The following is a 16719-nucleotide window of genomic DNA, read 5'->3' as shown; positions in this document are numbered from 1 at the left end:
CGGCCTTGCTCTCAATTATAGTCTCTAGGCATTACTGGAATACAAATTAAATACAAACAGAAAAGGAGTACTTGTGGCACCTTAGAGACTAACAAATTTATTTGAGCATAAGCTTTCGTGAGCTACAGCTCACTTCATCGGATGCATTCAGTGGAAGATACAGTAGGAAGATATATAGATAGATAGATAGATAGATATACATACAGAGAACATGAAACAATGGGTGTTACCATACACACTGTAACAAGAGTGATCAGGTAAGGTGAGCTATTACCAGCAGGAGAGCGGGGGGTGGGGGGAACCTTTTGTAGTGATAATCAAGGTGGGCCATTTCCAGCAGTTGACAAGAACGTCTGAGGAACAGTGGGGGGGGGGTATAGTTTTACTTTGTGTAATGACACATCCACTCCCAGTCTTTATTCAAGCCTAAGTTAATTGTATCCAGTTTGCAAATTAATTCCAATTCAGCGGTCTCGTTGGAGTCTGGTTTTGAAGTTTTTTTGTTGAAGAATTGGCAGTTTTAGGTCTGTAATCGAGTGACCAAAGAGATTGAAGTGTTCTCCAGCTGGTTTACTTATTTGGAACAAAATGTGTTTTATTTTCGTTTGGAAAAATTTTGACTTTCCCTCGAAAAACTGGAAACCCCCAAAATGAATTTTTTTTACTGGAAACTGCAGAAAACCAAAAAAACCCCTATTCCGTTTTCATATTACCATTTTCACTGTTTTGTTTTCTAGGACAAGAAATTGGAAATTTTCAAGGGCAGCAGACACTTTGTGTGAAAATTTTCATTTAGTCTCAGGGCTGGGATGCAGGCAGCCATGCCTAGTGGCTGGCCTAGGGCAAGGGCCAGGTCACCGTGCCAGCCAAGATTCAGAAACAGGAGGTTAGGAACCAAGATTCAGATACCAGAAATCGGTCAGGTAACCAGTAGATTGGGATCAGGACCCAAGAGCAGGTAGCACCAGGTGAGCAGTCCAAAGCAGGAAGGAGCCCAGTTGGAGAGCTTCCTGTTCCGCCTTCCAGTTTAAGTAGGAGGAGCAGACCAGTCAGGAGCTCCAGTGTTCCATCAGTCTGGGCCCCGGGGTGAAGACTGCTGTCTGACAGACCTTCAGGAAGTCCTGGTTCTAGCTGATGCCAGTAAGCCAAGTGATGGAAGGTTGGAGTGTGGCGTGGTGTAGTGATCCCCTACAGCCTGGGTTTAAGACATGTGGGTCATGACAATTCATTGAACACCCAATTTTCTGTTGAAAAATAGTTTTGCTGGAAATTTTCAATCAGCCCTACATTTAAATAGTAGTAATACCAGTGAAGGCTTAAATCTTCCAGTGCATTACTCACCCCAAAAGCAGCAAAGAGCTAAGGGATAGCTCAGTGGTTTGAGCACTGGCCTGCTAAACCGAGGGTTGAGAGTTCAATCTTTGAGAGGGCCATTTAGGGATCCGAGGCAAAAAAGAAAAAAAACTGGGGATTGGTCCTCCTTTGAGCAGGGGGTTGGACTAGATAATCTCCTGAGGTCCCTTCCAACCCTGATATTTTATGATTCCTTTAGTATGCACTTTCTGATCCCAGATGGGGCCAGAAGTGGACATCCCAGAATATTGTGAGAGAATATATTCACTCTGTATTTCTAATCCATCTCTAATTACAAAGTACAGTACTAGCAATCCTGGGAGAGTCCTTGGCCAGTCTCCGCAGGCCTATGTGGCTTTGATAATTCAGATAAACAGCGGAATATCTGGTGGCTTAGCCAAATATCCAGAAAGTCACAGGTTTGAGTATCACTAAATAACTATATATGTTCATATTAATAAGAGTATTGCTCCATTCTGCAGGGACTCCAACTTGGCCTGTTAGAATTATATGTAACTAGGCTCAGACAATTCACTTTATCTCCAAATAGCAAAGCTTGTACAATGCCATTTTTTACCACATAATGCTCCTTCCTAAATTCCTTAGTTATTTTTTTTTCCACTGAAACTCTTGTTGAAAATTAAACTATTAAATGTCGTGTAAACATTACTGAATTAGGATGTTAACATTTTAAAATTGCCTCATTTCTCTTTAATGTGTTTTTGCTGTTTTCCTTGCCTAATTATCCTTCTTTTCAATATTTATGTTAACGTGACCTTTCTCTGATTGAATGGCTTTAAATGCTTCTCAAGTACTTACAGCATCATGATTTTAAAATTAAATTATGTCGTTGTGGAAAGGATTGCAGTGACATCCAAAAAGCAGCAAGAGGAGGGAAGGAGGCCTGTATCTCGGCCAACGTGAGTTAGGTGTCAATTCTGAAAGTATTAGAGATGTGAACTCTTTCAATCAAATGGAATGCATGTTAGATAACAGCAATGACTTTTGTTTTCTGTTCCTGGTTAGAAAGATTTTCAAGTAAATTTCAAGTCTAGTCAAAGTTGCCAGATTCACCAGCCCTGAAAGCTTAACCTTACTAAGTGTAAAGGAGTACTTGTGGCACCTTAGAGGCTAACAAATTTATTTGAGCATAAGATTTCGTGAGCTACGGCTCACTTCATCGGATGCATTCAGTGAAAAATAAAGTGGGAAGATTTATATACATAGAGAACATGAAACAATGGGTGTTACCGTACACACTGTAAGGAGAGTGATCAGTTAAAGTGAGCTATTACCAGCAGGAGAGCGGGGGGGGAAAAACCTTTTGTAGTGACAATCAAGATGGGCCATTTCCACCAGTTGACAAGAACGTGTGAGGAACAGTGTGGTGGCGGGCAGGGAGGGAATAAAACATGGGGAAATAGTTTTACTTTGTGTAATGACCCATCCACTCCCAATCTTTATTCAAGCCTAAGTTAATTGTATCCAGTTTGCAAATTAATTCCAATTCAGCAGTCTCTCGTTGGAGTCTAGATCCACTTCCTGGACACTACGGTACTAAGAAAGCGATGGTCACATAAACACCACCCTATACCAGAAACCTACTGACCACTATGTCTACCTACATGCCTCCAGCTTTCATCCAGACCACACCACACAATCCATTGTCTACAGCCAAGCTCTACGATACAACCGCATTTGCTCCAACCCCTCAGACAGAGACAAACATCTACAAGCTCTCTATCAAGCATTCTTACAACTACAGTACCCACCTGCTGAAATGAAGAAACAGATTGACAAAGCCAGAAGAGTACCCAGAAGTTACCTACGACAGGACAGGCCCAACAAAGAAAATAACAGAACGCCACTAGCCATCACCTTCAGCCCCCAACTAAAACCTCTCCAATGCATCATCAAGGATCTACAACCTATCCTGGAGGACGACCCATCACTCTCACAGATCTTGGGAGACAGGCCAGTCCTTGCTTACAGACAGCCCCCCAACCTGAAACAAATACTCACCAGCAACCGCACACCACACAACAGAACCACTAACCCAGGAACCAATCCTAGCAACAAAGCCCGTTGCCAACTGTGTTCACATATCTATTCAGGGAACACCATCATAAGGCCTAGTCACATCAGCCACACTATCAGAGGCTCGTTCACCTGCACATCTCCAATGTGATATATGCCATCATGTGCCAGCAATGCCCCTCTGCCATGTACATTGGTCATATTGGACAGTCTCTACGTAAAAGAATAAATGGACACAAATCAGACGTCAAGAATTATAACATTCAAAAACCAGTTGGAGAACACTTCAATCTCTTTGGTCAGTCGATTACAGACCTAAAAGTGGCAATTCTTCAAGAAAAAAACTTTAAAAACAGACTCCAAGGAGAGACTGCTGAATTGGAATTAATTTGAAAACTGGATTCAAATAACTTAGGCTTGAATAAAGACTGGGAGTGGATGGGTCATTACTCACAGTAAAACCATTTCCCCATGTTTTATTTCCCCCCTCCCTCCCGCCACACTGTTCCTCACACATTCTTGTCAACTGCTGGAAATGGCCCACCTTGATTATCACTACAAAAGTTTCCCCCCACCCTCCGCTCTCCTGCTGGTAATAGCTCACCTTAACTGATCACTCTCCTTACAGTGTGTATGGTAACACCCATTGTTTCATGGTCTCTCTATATATAAATCTCCCCACTGTATTTTCCACTGAATGCATCCGATGAAGTGAGCTGTAGCTCATGAAAGCTTATGCTCAAATAAATTTGTTAGCCTCTAAGGTGCCACAAGTCCTCCTTTTCTTTTTGAGGATACAGACGAACACAGCTGCTACTCTGAAACCTTACTAAGTGTGTACTGCTTTGATTTATTGCTCCCACTAACACCAGTGGAGCTACTCTAGGAATGAACTTGGCATCGTAGGGCTGCTCACATGAATATCCAGGCTTTACAATTCAGTTCTATTTTAGGGCCAAATTCTGCTCTTTAAAACCCTGTGAAGTCAAAGGGTACAGAGTCTATAATAGTAAAAGCTAACAGCAGAGTTTGCCCTTAAATACTGGGGTTTGATTTACTATGCTTTTTTTTTTTTCACAGCCTTCAGAATAGATGTTCTGGCACAGGGGTAACCACTCACTTGCTTTGGGAGCATAACAACCTCCGATCCTCTCTGTCACACACACAGTTTCCAAAACACTTTCCTCACCTGCACTTGGAGGGAGAGATTCTGAGTGGCCAGAGGAGTGGAAATGAGAGAGAAACATTTTGGAAGATGGAACTGGACTAAGGGAAGAGATCTCAGGAGGTCATCTAGTCCGACCCCCTCCTCAAAGCAGGACCAACCCCAATTCACTTATCCCAGACAAAGCCCTGGCTGTGATAATGTAGTTGGGGTTGGTCTTGCTTTGAGCAGGGGGTTGGACTAGATGATCTCCTGAGATCTCTTCCAACCCTAATCTTCTATGATTCTATGAACAGAAAAAGAGGGAGGAAAAGACAAGTAAATTCAGAGGAGGAAGAAATCTTCAGGAACAATGAGTTTTTATTTTTGTTTTTTTGTTTTTTATTAAAGAAAAGGGATGAAAAATCAAAAAGGTCAGAACTGAGGGAAAACCCAGAATGCTGAATAATTGACGTAGAAGGAAGAGTGGAAAACAGGAAGAAAAAAGGGAAAGATGAGTGGGGGAAACAAAGGGAGGGGACTGTCTGTTTTAGATAGCAACCTCATTTTATACAACATTTTGAATCTTTGATTTATTATCTTTTGATATGCACGAGCACACAAAGACAAGGCACCTCATAGTACTCTGCCTCTTTGGCATGAATAACTAGCAGCTAGCTCAACCAGCAGCCTGCAGCAGAACTCAACCCACAACAGGACTCTGGCAAGCTAAAGCCCATCCCCACCCCATAACAAACTCTAGTCCCTTTCAAGCTCCTCTGTCCTCACTGAGTAAGTGGGTGCACTTTGCGGTGTGACCTGTTGGTCAATAGTCCTGAGATATTTTGGGCCAGTGGTGGAAACAGGTGGTTCAACTGCTTTGAGCAGCATCAACTGAAAATACGCATAACTTTGGTAAAGAGGGGTGATACCCACTTCCTGAGATGTAACCCTGGATTGTGGTTCAGCCTCGTTTCCTTCTTGAAAAGTTGGCAGTTATGACAGAGAATGCATTACTAGCCTCCAAGCAGAGCCAAGAGGAGGCATCTCATTGAGATAAGATGCTGCAGATAAACTATATTAATTATTAGATAGTCTAGAATTTCAGGATGAGAAATGTTATCATTTCTCAAGTTTGCTTTGCAAACAGGTCTCTGGTTGCTGCAGATCAATGCCACTAACACAAAGCCTGCCCTCCCACCCTCCTCCCACACAACCTTAGCCAGATAAACAGTAAACACGCTTTGTTGCCATAGAGCACACACTACTGGTCCATAAGACACATGGAGTTCTAATTGGTGCACTGGAAGCTTGCAGGATAGAGACTAAAATTAAACAAGACAGAGTCACTGCTGAGAGCTTTGGGAAAAAAGCCCCCCAAAAAAGCATTTTGTGGGGCGGGTGGCAGGGAGGAAGAAAGAGAGAGAAGGCAATCATCTTTTTATGGGAAAAGATGTCAAACTGTCATGTTAGTCTCCGCTGAGACTCCAAGTGCTAACGGTTGCCAGGGTAACTGTTGTGCCAAGCCTCAACACTTATGTATTTTTCCATTGATAATTGCTAATGTGAACAAGTGCTGGCTTGCACTTTACACCTGCCTGGCTTGTAAGTCTACCTTAATTGGATGTGCCAAGTTTGAGGAAAAAGTAATCTGCCCTTTCAAGACAAGTGACAGGTAGATGAAGTGTTGTTTAGGCCTTTATTGTAACAATTTTGCTGACAAAATTACTGTGAACTGTCTTCCCTCAGTGCACGTATACTGCCTTTGTTTACTGAATGCAAAGTCAAAGATGCTGGCGTTATTAAAGTAAATCTGGCACAAGTTTTAAAAAGCAGTTTGGTGCTTCATGCTGAAATGTCACTTTGACCTCAAGGGTCAATGTAATCCTTTTTAGTGGATCAATACATTTTATTTCATATGTATATGTGAAAACTCTTTCAAAATGGTTCTTCCTTATTCCCCTTGACCAACATTTTAACAAGAGGGTTTTTTTCATGATTTGAAATTGGTTAATTAAATTCTGGATCTCTTAAGGAAATATCCTGTAGAATTCAATAGGGATGAAACCCATAGAACTCTGTAGAAATTGCTCTACAGATCTCTAGCCTAAGAATTTCAAAAGTAACAGGTGAATTTGCATCCCTCAGTTTTTTGGGTGCCTAACTCAAGATACCGTAAAGCAGTGGTGCCCAAACTTTTCCTGTCACGCCCTCCTCCTTACCAGTAATGGAATCTGTCCACGCATCCCCTCCATTACTGCACAGTTGGCTCGGCAAAGGAGCTTGGGCTGAAGGCGAAGCTGAGGACTGAATGGAGGAAGGGGGAGGAGCTAGGGTTAAAGGTGGAGCTGGCCTGGGGGCGGAGAGGGAATGAGGGCATAGCTGGGCTGGGGGTGAGTTGCGGCCGGGGCAAAGCTGTGGGGCCAGGATGGAGCTAGGGGCAGAGTGGGGCTGGGTGGCGCTTCTTCCCCACATCTTGTGGGGGCTTGCCTGGGCCCTGGTGTGCACCCCCAGAATGTTCCTCTGTGCCCTTCTAGGGGGGCATGCCCGGCAGTTTGGTATTGCCTTAAAGGGTGACTTTGAGCTTTGCACTTTCTAACATCAGGCCTCTGTAAGGTATCACAAGCTGAGCATCAAGAAACTCAGACACACACAATCGCTAGTGACTTTTGCCCAATAGGATCTCATTCTCTAGTCAGTTATTCCCATAGGGGTGCTGTTCGATCATATAACATCCCATAATAGAGATAAAATTCTCTCTTCAATTCTACAGCATCACCCCCCTCACCCCCAAAAAAACTATAGGAAAGTTAGTATGTTATATTTATGATTTTTTTTCCATAAGGGAATTACAGAGCTTGTTATGTTCAGTTCTTGTTTGCATTTCAGAACTGTGTCAAGTCTGGCCAGCTTCCCTTCTGAGTGCATGCACTCTCTGTACTTCAGCATTTCTTTGATGTTGGTTTTTCCCAGTGCCTTGAATGGAAGTAAAGCTTCATGAAACCAATTTGCAAGAGAGAAATAATATCTGAATAAATACATAGCTCTTATTATTAGCAGCTTGAATCCAAAAGCTCTAAACTCTTCATAAAGGATAAGTAGTTTTATTCCATTTTACAGATGAGGAAATTGAGGCACAGTGAGTCTGTGGCAGAGCGAGAAGTAGGACACAGGCTTCCCGCCTTGCTGTCAAGTGCTCTAACCACTGGACAACACTGCCCGCCTTGTTCAGATGATTCCATGATCATATAGGCTAGATGGTGAAATGCTTGCTCACATTGAGTAGCGACTTGCTCCTCAAGTATATCTGTTTATTTCAGTGGGACTAACTGAGGACTAAAAGCACTGTTCGGTGTGAGTAAAGGTGGTACAGTCTGGCTCATAATAACCAATGCCAAACTGTTATGCTGGATAATCATATTAAAACTGGAATTATTTAAATCCCAAATGTATTCTGAAGACCAGCAGCCAGCACACTGTAGGTAATCATTTCCTCTCCAAGAACACTATGGCTCCATGGAACTTTTATTGTCAGGTTAGTTGAACTAATTATATCAGCGAATGAGGGCTGGTGAGCCTACCTAGGGAGGCAGGGTATGTACTGCACCTCATTCAGGATATATTTATTCCCCATTTTCAGGGGATGTCTGTCTACTCCAAGAATTCTTTCTTGGCATAGATTCCCTGGGCTACATTCCACCCTCACACGCTTGCATGGTTGCAGAGATGTAACTGAGGGACAGAATTTGGGATTGGATGGATGTAACTGAAGGCAGAATGTGGTTCCAAGAATATATAAGCAGCAACCTGTCATGAAGCATCAGTTGGCTGAGCATTTATTAATGGCCACGACATATAGGAGAGCGAGATTTCACACTGTCAGTCACTAACACTGATGGAGGTTGAGGTATATATAAGAAGCTGACAATGGAAAGGATTGTGTTTTTTCCCCCTCCCCCGTCCTCCCCAACATCAACAGACAGCAATTTTATTCACTTCTTGGTTGAAAAATTGACCTAGATTTTCAATTCCGCCATTGAATTGTTTACAAAAGCATCTATAGAGGGAGTGTACCCGGTAATGTTACTAAAATGGATACATGTAGAAGAGAACTGCAATGCAATATCAAAGATATTTTAATCACTGCATCTGACTATAATGAGAAGTAAACCACTAAGGAAAAGGTTTGGAAAGTGTCTTAAATATGCTAGAACAATGAGTAATTCGCAATCAGATAGGAAGCTGCTGTCACTTTTACAACTTATAAATCAGCAGACTGGGAAAGTAGCACCCACTTGAATATCTGACATACCAAGAGAAAGCTCCCGTGGGCAGACACCAGCACCATTCATAAGGGCACATCATACCTTTCCACAGAGAAAGTTGCAGAGCACAGAAACGTACTTCTTACAAGCTGCAAGGTTTTTCTGAACTACTGTTATGCTACATATTCCACTCTGCAAGGCAAGGATTGCAGCCTCAGTGAAGGGGCAGAAGGTAGGCCAAGTAGGATGAGGATGCAAGAGCAACTCTGGGCTCAGCTGCACAGATTCTGATTCAGACATACACAGTCAAGTTCCCTTTGTGTGCCTTCCAGGCTCCCATTCCAGCTGGGTGCATGTGTAGCCTGATCTCTAGATTATGTATTAATTATATTGATTACCTAAGAATTTCCAGTTATTACTTGGAGGGTTGGCAGGTTCTTGCCCCAAGATCAGGCCCAGTATTAAAATTACTATATAGCTGGGAACCCCGATGTGCATGGTTGCAACGCACACACTATCGGAACTCTTCTCTATTTCCAAATAGTTTATTAATACATTTAGCAAAGTCACAAACACTCTCAGTCAAGTATATAGAGACTACAGAATGGACATCTGCACATCCATATACTCACACCATCTCTTGCCGGATGACTTGAAATGTTAGCCATTATCTTCCTCATCACCATTCCCTTCCTCTTCATCACCAGTGGCCATCATTCTGGCCCCTTCCAATGGCTGCATCTCTCTCTCCTACTGCCCAGAGTTTTCAATGCAACTTTAATAGTATGTTATGCTGAACCATTATAACTAATGCATAGTGATTTTCCCCCTTTTCCTTATTTAGAGTTCCTTATCCTCCTCCTTCAGATAGCATAATCATAACCAGCAAACCTTAATCTTGTCTTAGACACCTTATTTGACCCCCTTTATACAAGATTTGACTTATCCAAAGTTCAGTTAATATAGAATAGCCATTATGTTACCTTGGCAATTTTTCCTGCTCTTCAATGCCAGCTTTTCAGACTCTTCTCATGTATTCACCTGCCTTCCACTCTCCTTGCCACGAAGAGGTAGGAATGTTCCCACCAGCAGTGGCTAGCCAGGGACAGAGTACAGGGGGCAGCAGTCATACAGGAGGTGGTAGAAGGAAGCACTGCTATAACATGTTTGCACAGGGTGACATTAGTAATTCCTGATCATCTGTGCTTCAAGGACTTAATTCACCCAGAGAAGGAGAGTGTGCGAATGTCTCTTTTATTTTGAATCAGTTCAGCGAGACCTAATTTTCATGCTATTAATTTGAGGGAAAATGCCATCACTAACCATGGCAAAGGTTCTTGCATGTGATGTAAATATCAAGAATTCTGTTTTAAACCCCTGATTATATAACTATTTTTGAATGCAATAAACAGACACGGATTAAAAAGAATTCTAGTTTTTCTGGTAGATGGAAACAACATTTATTCTAGTCCCTTTTGCTCTTCCCAGTTGTCCTGATAATTTTGTGAGCTTCCATTGAGCTCCAGTGGAAGGCAGAAGCAGCACGTATGCCTGTCCCCTTAAGTGTGAAGAACAAACTGCAAAACTTCAGTGACAAACATTGCCATTGTAAATTGCAGTTGCTGATTCTTTCAGGCAGTTTGTCATTTTTTTCATTGTCAGATCTGGATTACAATAGCTCACTGTATAATGCATAAGAGTTGGAAAACAGGGACAGAGCAAGTACTATCCACCTATTCTCACAAGTCTCCTGTGTTAATGATTTTATTCTCTGTGCGCAGTACTGTTACAAGATAGTGGTGACTCCCTTTAAACTAGTGATGGACTGAATGCGTAGCGGTTAGTTCAAGATTAAGACTGAGACTAGAATTCGAAGGTTGGTTTTGGTTCATATTCAGTGGCTCCAAGATCTCATGAGATTTTAGCCTGGAATGGCAGCAGCCTAATGAGATTAGCTGACCTTGCACAATTTGTGGAACTGAAGCTGGAAAATTAGGCCCTTTCATGTTTGTGGTCTGACAGGTCACTGAACTTGAAGGAGTAGTTAATCTCTGAGAACTTGAATGAGAACTTCAGATCCTTTCCTGTCCTGCAAAAGCTCCCAAAATTCCAAGGAGCCCTATCACATATTTAAATATTTATACCGCACTTGTCACCGCCTGACTGTCTCTCACAATCACCATGGTGCCTGACTTGTCTGTAGCCAGGTCAGATTTTTTCATCTCTCCTTTCTATTCTTCTACTCTGATTTTATTTTTATTTTTGGGTCATTAATCTTCACTACCTCATTCCAAGGACAGGTGGAGTAATGGGTTATTTGTTTTAAATGAAATTACTCTTACGGTTATGGGGAAGCTTTACTAAATGCAGGTGGGGCTTGCAAGTTGTTTTGCAGACAGATGGGTTTGATCTTATCTTCTGCTCTTGTGGAAGAGTTTCACAGGTACAACTAGCCATCCAAATTGCTCTGGGCCTGAGTATTCATCTTCCTACCATCATTTATGCTAGTACAACGTGAGTATGAAGCACTATCCACTCAGAGTGGTAGCATTTTACATTCACTGTACTGGTATAAATGACTGACGAAGAGCAGGACAACGAAGAATCAGCCCCTCTCTCTCCAAGTCAGGTGCCCTCTAGACGTACTGTCTCCACTGAAAGTTAAATCATCCCTGAGGATTGCGATGACCTTAGGAGACCTTAAGTCTTGAAAGAGCTTTGATTCAGAGTTCCCCTCCACATGCACCCCTCCCCTTTTAAATATTTATCTGAGGAGGTGGATTCAGTCCCTTGAGTGAGTGGAATTTTTGGATTGGTCTAAATTGTTACATTGTAAATTGTACATGGGTGTGGGGCCAATCTAGCTATAGGCAAACTAGGCAGCTGTCTCAAGGTGCAGATTCTGCCTAGGGCAGTAGGGGCGGCCAAGTCAAACTTGAATGGTTCTGCAATCCTGTGTGCCAGGTCACACCACTCGCTCAGATTTGACCTGGCCGCCCCTCTGTCATGACCGAGTGGTGGCTGGGCCAAACCTGAGTGGAGCTGCGACCAGATTCAGTTGGTGAAAATAAAGGCTGAGTCAAGGTATCAGGTCCTGATCTCGGTATGTGTGTGTTGCGGGGAAGGTCACTGTCTGTATCCAGCATGGAGGAAAGGCTTGTGGTGGAAAGGGATGTTGGAGAGTGAGTTCACCCTGCAGCCACAACTCCTGCCCCACAGGGCTGGGCCCAGCTCCCTGCCCCAGCACTCACAGGTTTGTTGAATGAGGGACAAGTTAGCCACCTGACCACCCCAAGAAGACAAGAAGGGGGCAGGGGGAGAAAAGGTCACCAACCCCACATAACGTTCCAAAGTGAAGGTGGGTACTGATGCCAAGGCTAAAGGGGTTGGGGGCTGAGGTGGGGAGGGGTGTTCCTGGGTGAGCCATAGAGAACTGGAGCAATCAAAGAAGGAAGAGGGGCATTGGTGCAGCCAGGAGTTGGGCATTTGGGCTGATCTCTAGGGTAGATGGATTCGGGTGTTGGGGGCAGCAAAAGGGCCCTAGGAGGAGTAAGAAGCAGGGAGGGAGCAGCTGGGGTGAAGAGGGAGGTTGGGAGGAGGGAAGTGGTTTGGTGATGGTGAGGGATGGGGGAATAGATGAGGTTTTAAGATGGCAGTTATTGGAGAATGGGTCTTGGGGGGATGGTGAGCAGTGGCAGGAGGAGGATTGGGGTGGAGATGTGGGGTTTGAAAGTGGAGAGCGGGTTTGGCAGGATGATGGTTTATGGGATGTTTATTTGGGGAGATGCGGGTTGGTGTGGTGGGGAAGTGGGATGTGTGGGGCACTGGCAGGAGGAGGCATTGTGGTGTTTGGGTTTATTTGGGGGGATTGGAGGGTTGGGTGTGTTTGGGGATGAGGTAGCAGGGGGTGGATGGGTTTAAATGGAGACTGGTTGGAGGTTGAGGGGAAGTGTAGGAAGGACAGCTTGGGGGCTATATGGGGTTATTTAGTCTATGGAGGGGGTTGGGTGGGGGCTGTGAGGGGTGGATTGGGGTTGGTGAGGGCTCTGGGAGGGGGTTATATGGAGGTGTCTGGTGGGGGGTTGAGGGGAAGTGGGTGGGTGGGACGGATGGGGGCTGGGAGCACAGGGAGCTGTGTGGAAGTGCCGTTAATACAGCTGGCTATGGCTGTCTGGCTCCCTCATCCTCAGCTCCTTCTCCCTTTTCTCGCCTCTTCTCTCCTCCCCTCAGTCTCGCTTGCCCCGTCCATCCCTCCCTAGCTGGCACCAGCCCCAGCTCCACTCATAGGCACCTCAGAGGAACGGACTCAGTTCCCCCGCCACACACACACACACACGTGCGCGCAAGGGATAGGGTTCACTTGCTTGGTACTGGCATGGATTCTGCCTGCAACACACTATCCAGATCCTGCAAACTTGTCTCACCACCCTCATAAGACTCCAGGGCCTCTCCCTGCTTGTCCTGCTCCTGGCAGTCTCATGGCTCAGTGCCGAGCTGGTCCTGGTGCCACTGGAGGCGGGCTTCACTTGCCAAGCTGGGCTATGCATGCGGGTGGTGGGATGGCTGAGATTTGCGGGGGGGCCTTAGCCCCCTCCAGCTCTAGCCATCCACCACCTATGGCAGTGACCCTGTGTGCCAGGCCGCAGCAACACTTACTCAAATTTGGCCTGGCTGCTCACTCCATTCTCCCCTCATGACAGACTGGCACCCAGTCCAAGGCTGAGCAAGTGGTGCTGCAGCCTGGTGCTTGGCCCTCCCCACTTCTAGCATTACCACCAAACTATCAGAAGGCTTGCCGTGCTTCTCCAGAAAGTATGGCTCACCCATCACACCCCTGGTTGAGAACCACTGTTGTAAGAGGTGGGAGGCACAGTGAAGTTTTGCCTAGAGCAGACTATCTTGAGAGGCCTCTGATATAGGGACTGTTTATTCAGTGTTTAACACAATGGGGTCCTGGTCCGCTACTGGGGCTCCTAGACACTGTGATAATAGAGTCATTTTAATTATTATTATTTGTAATAATAATAATTTGGTGTGGGGGGGTATGCACATATAAAAGTTTATTAAAGGGGGGAAGAAATCCTTCTATATAAATCAAATAAAGAAAAATTACACAGACTAAAATAGAAAGCAATTACATTTCTGATGTCCTCTTAAAACAGTTTTGACAAAATAACTCCATGGCTCATGCGATTGTGGTCTGTGCGTAAGTAATACGATCTTAAAACATTCTTATAATGATGTGCATTGTTTTTGTTTTTTCTGAATTAGATGTGGACATTTGTCATGGATTTTAATTTTAATATGGTACAAAATGAACTGTATCTTTAAAATTTCAATAATTTTTATGTTTTTTCCTTCCTAGGATGGATACATTTCGCCACACTGACATATGGTTTGCTCTATGCTTCTTGGACACTGAAGAAAACCTGTAATTAAGGTAAAGAAATGACTGACTCTAATTTTTGTATAAGTTTGGGGTCTATAGCTTTTTGTGATGGAAGATATGATGCTTGCGGTTACCTCTTTGTGCTCATTTTCTTCGGCTATGTCATGCTTCATTTAGAAACTGGAGGTAATTTTTTGAATTCTGCATGCTATAAAGACTGTTACAGCATCTTATTTTGACATAATAGCCCTTATGGCCTGTCTTGGCTTTGTTTGAGAAGTGGAGGCCTAGACCCTTAAAATTCTACCAGCCCTGTAGGAAGGGATTGTTTTTTGTGCAGCAGATGTGTGTTATTTCAATGGAATTCATCCTGAAGGAATTTTAAGGCCCCAGGATCCAGATTGAGATTTTGAACACTCCACAATTTTAGGTAAAAATTTGAAAAGCACCTACATGACACAGTACACTAATTCACATTAAAAGTCATTGGGATTTAGGTGACTTGGGAGCCAAAATCCCATTGCTTTTTCAGTGGTACTTAAGATCCTAAGTGACTTTGGAGCTTTTGAAAATTTTACCCATAAGAGTAATTTTAGGACTGGTTTTGGGATTAATATATTTCTTAACCAAGGTGCATTTTCTGAAATGTATCGGAGTTGCTTAGGTAAGGCCTGTAGTTCAAAGTGAAAATATACACTTGATTCAGCAGTCAGAGGGTCGTAAGTGTAAAGATACAGGCTGGGGTTTTCAAAGGCTCTTAACTATCAGGAGTTAAGTGCCCAAATACCAGTGAAACTCAATGGGAGTTGAGTGTCTAACTCCCTTAAGCTGTTTTGAAAATCCCAACCATAAGTCACACTGAATAAAGTAGGGTGCTTAAATTTAAGTTAAACACAGATTCAGGTCCAGTTCCTAGAACTAAACAAGCTGTTCTGCAGTATATATTGAGTTTGCCACCAGTATGTACTGCATGGGGCTACTTTACCCTAAAAACATAACCAGCCTGTGGCAGGTTGTGCTGAAGAAATCACAGTGCACTGCTACACTTGAGTAATATAATAACAGAGTAAGAGGCTGAGACAGATTGTCCATAGAGATCTTCCAGTGATTAGCGTCTTACTTTGCTCTTCCTTGGTAAATCCTTCAAGCACTGTTCTCATGAGATATGCAATAGGATTGGAGTTCAGCATCCAACCAGGTGCCACTAGCTTCTAGTGCTACGTATGGTTTGTGATTAAACCAGTGATTCTGTTTTTTTACACAGTCATGGATATTAAGGGACAGTCAGTGTAATATATTGGTTTTAAGTGTTGGCCCACAGAGAAAATGAGACATATGGCTATTGAGTGCTGCAAGAGCTCTCCTATATCTCTATTCTTGGAGGCCTGCATTGTTGTAGCTGATTGGGTAAAAGTTCTAACCCAGGTTTCCCAGGCGTTTGTGTCTATATGCTTCATTCGGTAATTGTGTCAGTTGTCTGCAACATGTGGATTTGTTACAGGTGTGCTGCTATATATGGCATTCCACTGGAATTCCCATCAGCAGGGGACCCTGGGAATCTGACACGGTGGTTCTCAGCTAGTGAATAGGCAATAGTACATCATGCACTGTGCTTTTACGGGAGGGATAGCTCGGTGGTTTGAGCATTGGCCTGCTAAACCCAGGGTTGTGAGTTCAATCCTTGAGGGGGCCATTTAGGGATGTGGGGCAAAAATTGGGGATTGGTCCTGCTTTGAGCAGGGGGTTGGACTAGGTGATCTCCTGAAGTACCTTCCAACCCTGATATTCTATGTTGGTTTTATTCTTGCCTCAGTTAAGGTATTCTTTCATGGAATATTCTATTCAATCAATCAGACACTATTGCCAGGAAACCCAAATGCTTGTCTAGATTTCCTGATGTTCAGGTTAGGGCTACCTAGTTCAGCATTCACAAATTAGCCTTCCCAGCTCTGAAGTTGGGACAAAGCAGTGGTGACCTTCCATGTCACAGAATCTTTTATCTCCTTCACCCTACTCAGGGTTGCTGTCCTGCATGTGACCTTCAATGTTTTACCTAGTACAGTCAAAAAAAATTTGTCATGGTGTGAGCTCTCTTCTAAAAGTATATACAGAACAAAGAAAGTAATTTCTTTAAAGTTTTGGGATGCCTAACTTGCAGTTTCCTTACTCACAATTGTCAGGAATACTCTTCTGCTAACGTGTTATGTTATTGCACTTGATTGCATTGGTCACATTTTATTACATCTTAACATATAACTTGAGTTGATTTGATGCAACTTGACAGATTGTATCAAAGATGCAACACAGAAGCTCAAAACACACACACACACACACACAGAGTCTCTTTCTTTCAATAAAACTACACTCCTAAAATTTCAAATGATGTTCCCATGTCCACATGTTAGTTAGTGAACAGGTTAGGTAGTATTGGAGTGAGGACGAATTCATAAAACTGAAAGGCTGATTCCACTTAGGTGGTTTTCAGAAGTTGTTGGGCCTGATTTGGTGAATTTTACAGCAATGTACCATTG

At 43.5% G+C, this 16719-nt stretch overlaps 1 protein-coding gene across 1 annotated transcript in view; it reads left to right on the top strand.

Moving 5' to 3' along the window:
• Positions 1-16719, top strand: part of TENM4 (teneurin transmembrane protein 4) — a 1747045-nt gene that overhangs the window by 513949 nt on the left and 1216377 nt on the right. The window contains exon 4 of the mRNA XM_043528206.1: positions 14165-14239. The gene's annotated coding sequence lies outside the window, so the exon portion shown is untranslated. The remainder of the gene's footprint in view (positions 1-14164; positions 14240-16719) is intronic.

This window comes from Chelonia mydas, chromosome 1 (assembly GCF_015237465.2).
Source record: "Chelonia mydas isolate rCheMyd1 chromosome 1, rCheMyd1.pri.v2, whole genome shotgun sequence".
Taxonomy (NCBI): domain Eukaryota; kingdom Metazoa; phylum Chordata; order Testudines; family Cheloniidae; genus Chelonia; species Chelonia mydas.
Note: the sequence above shows the minus strand (reverse complement) of the source record. Positions and strands in the feature narration are given on the sequence as shown.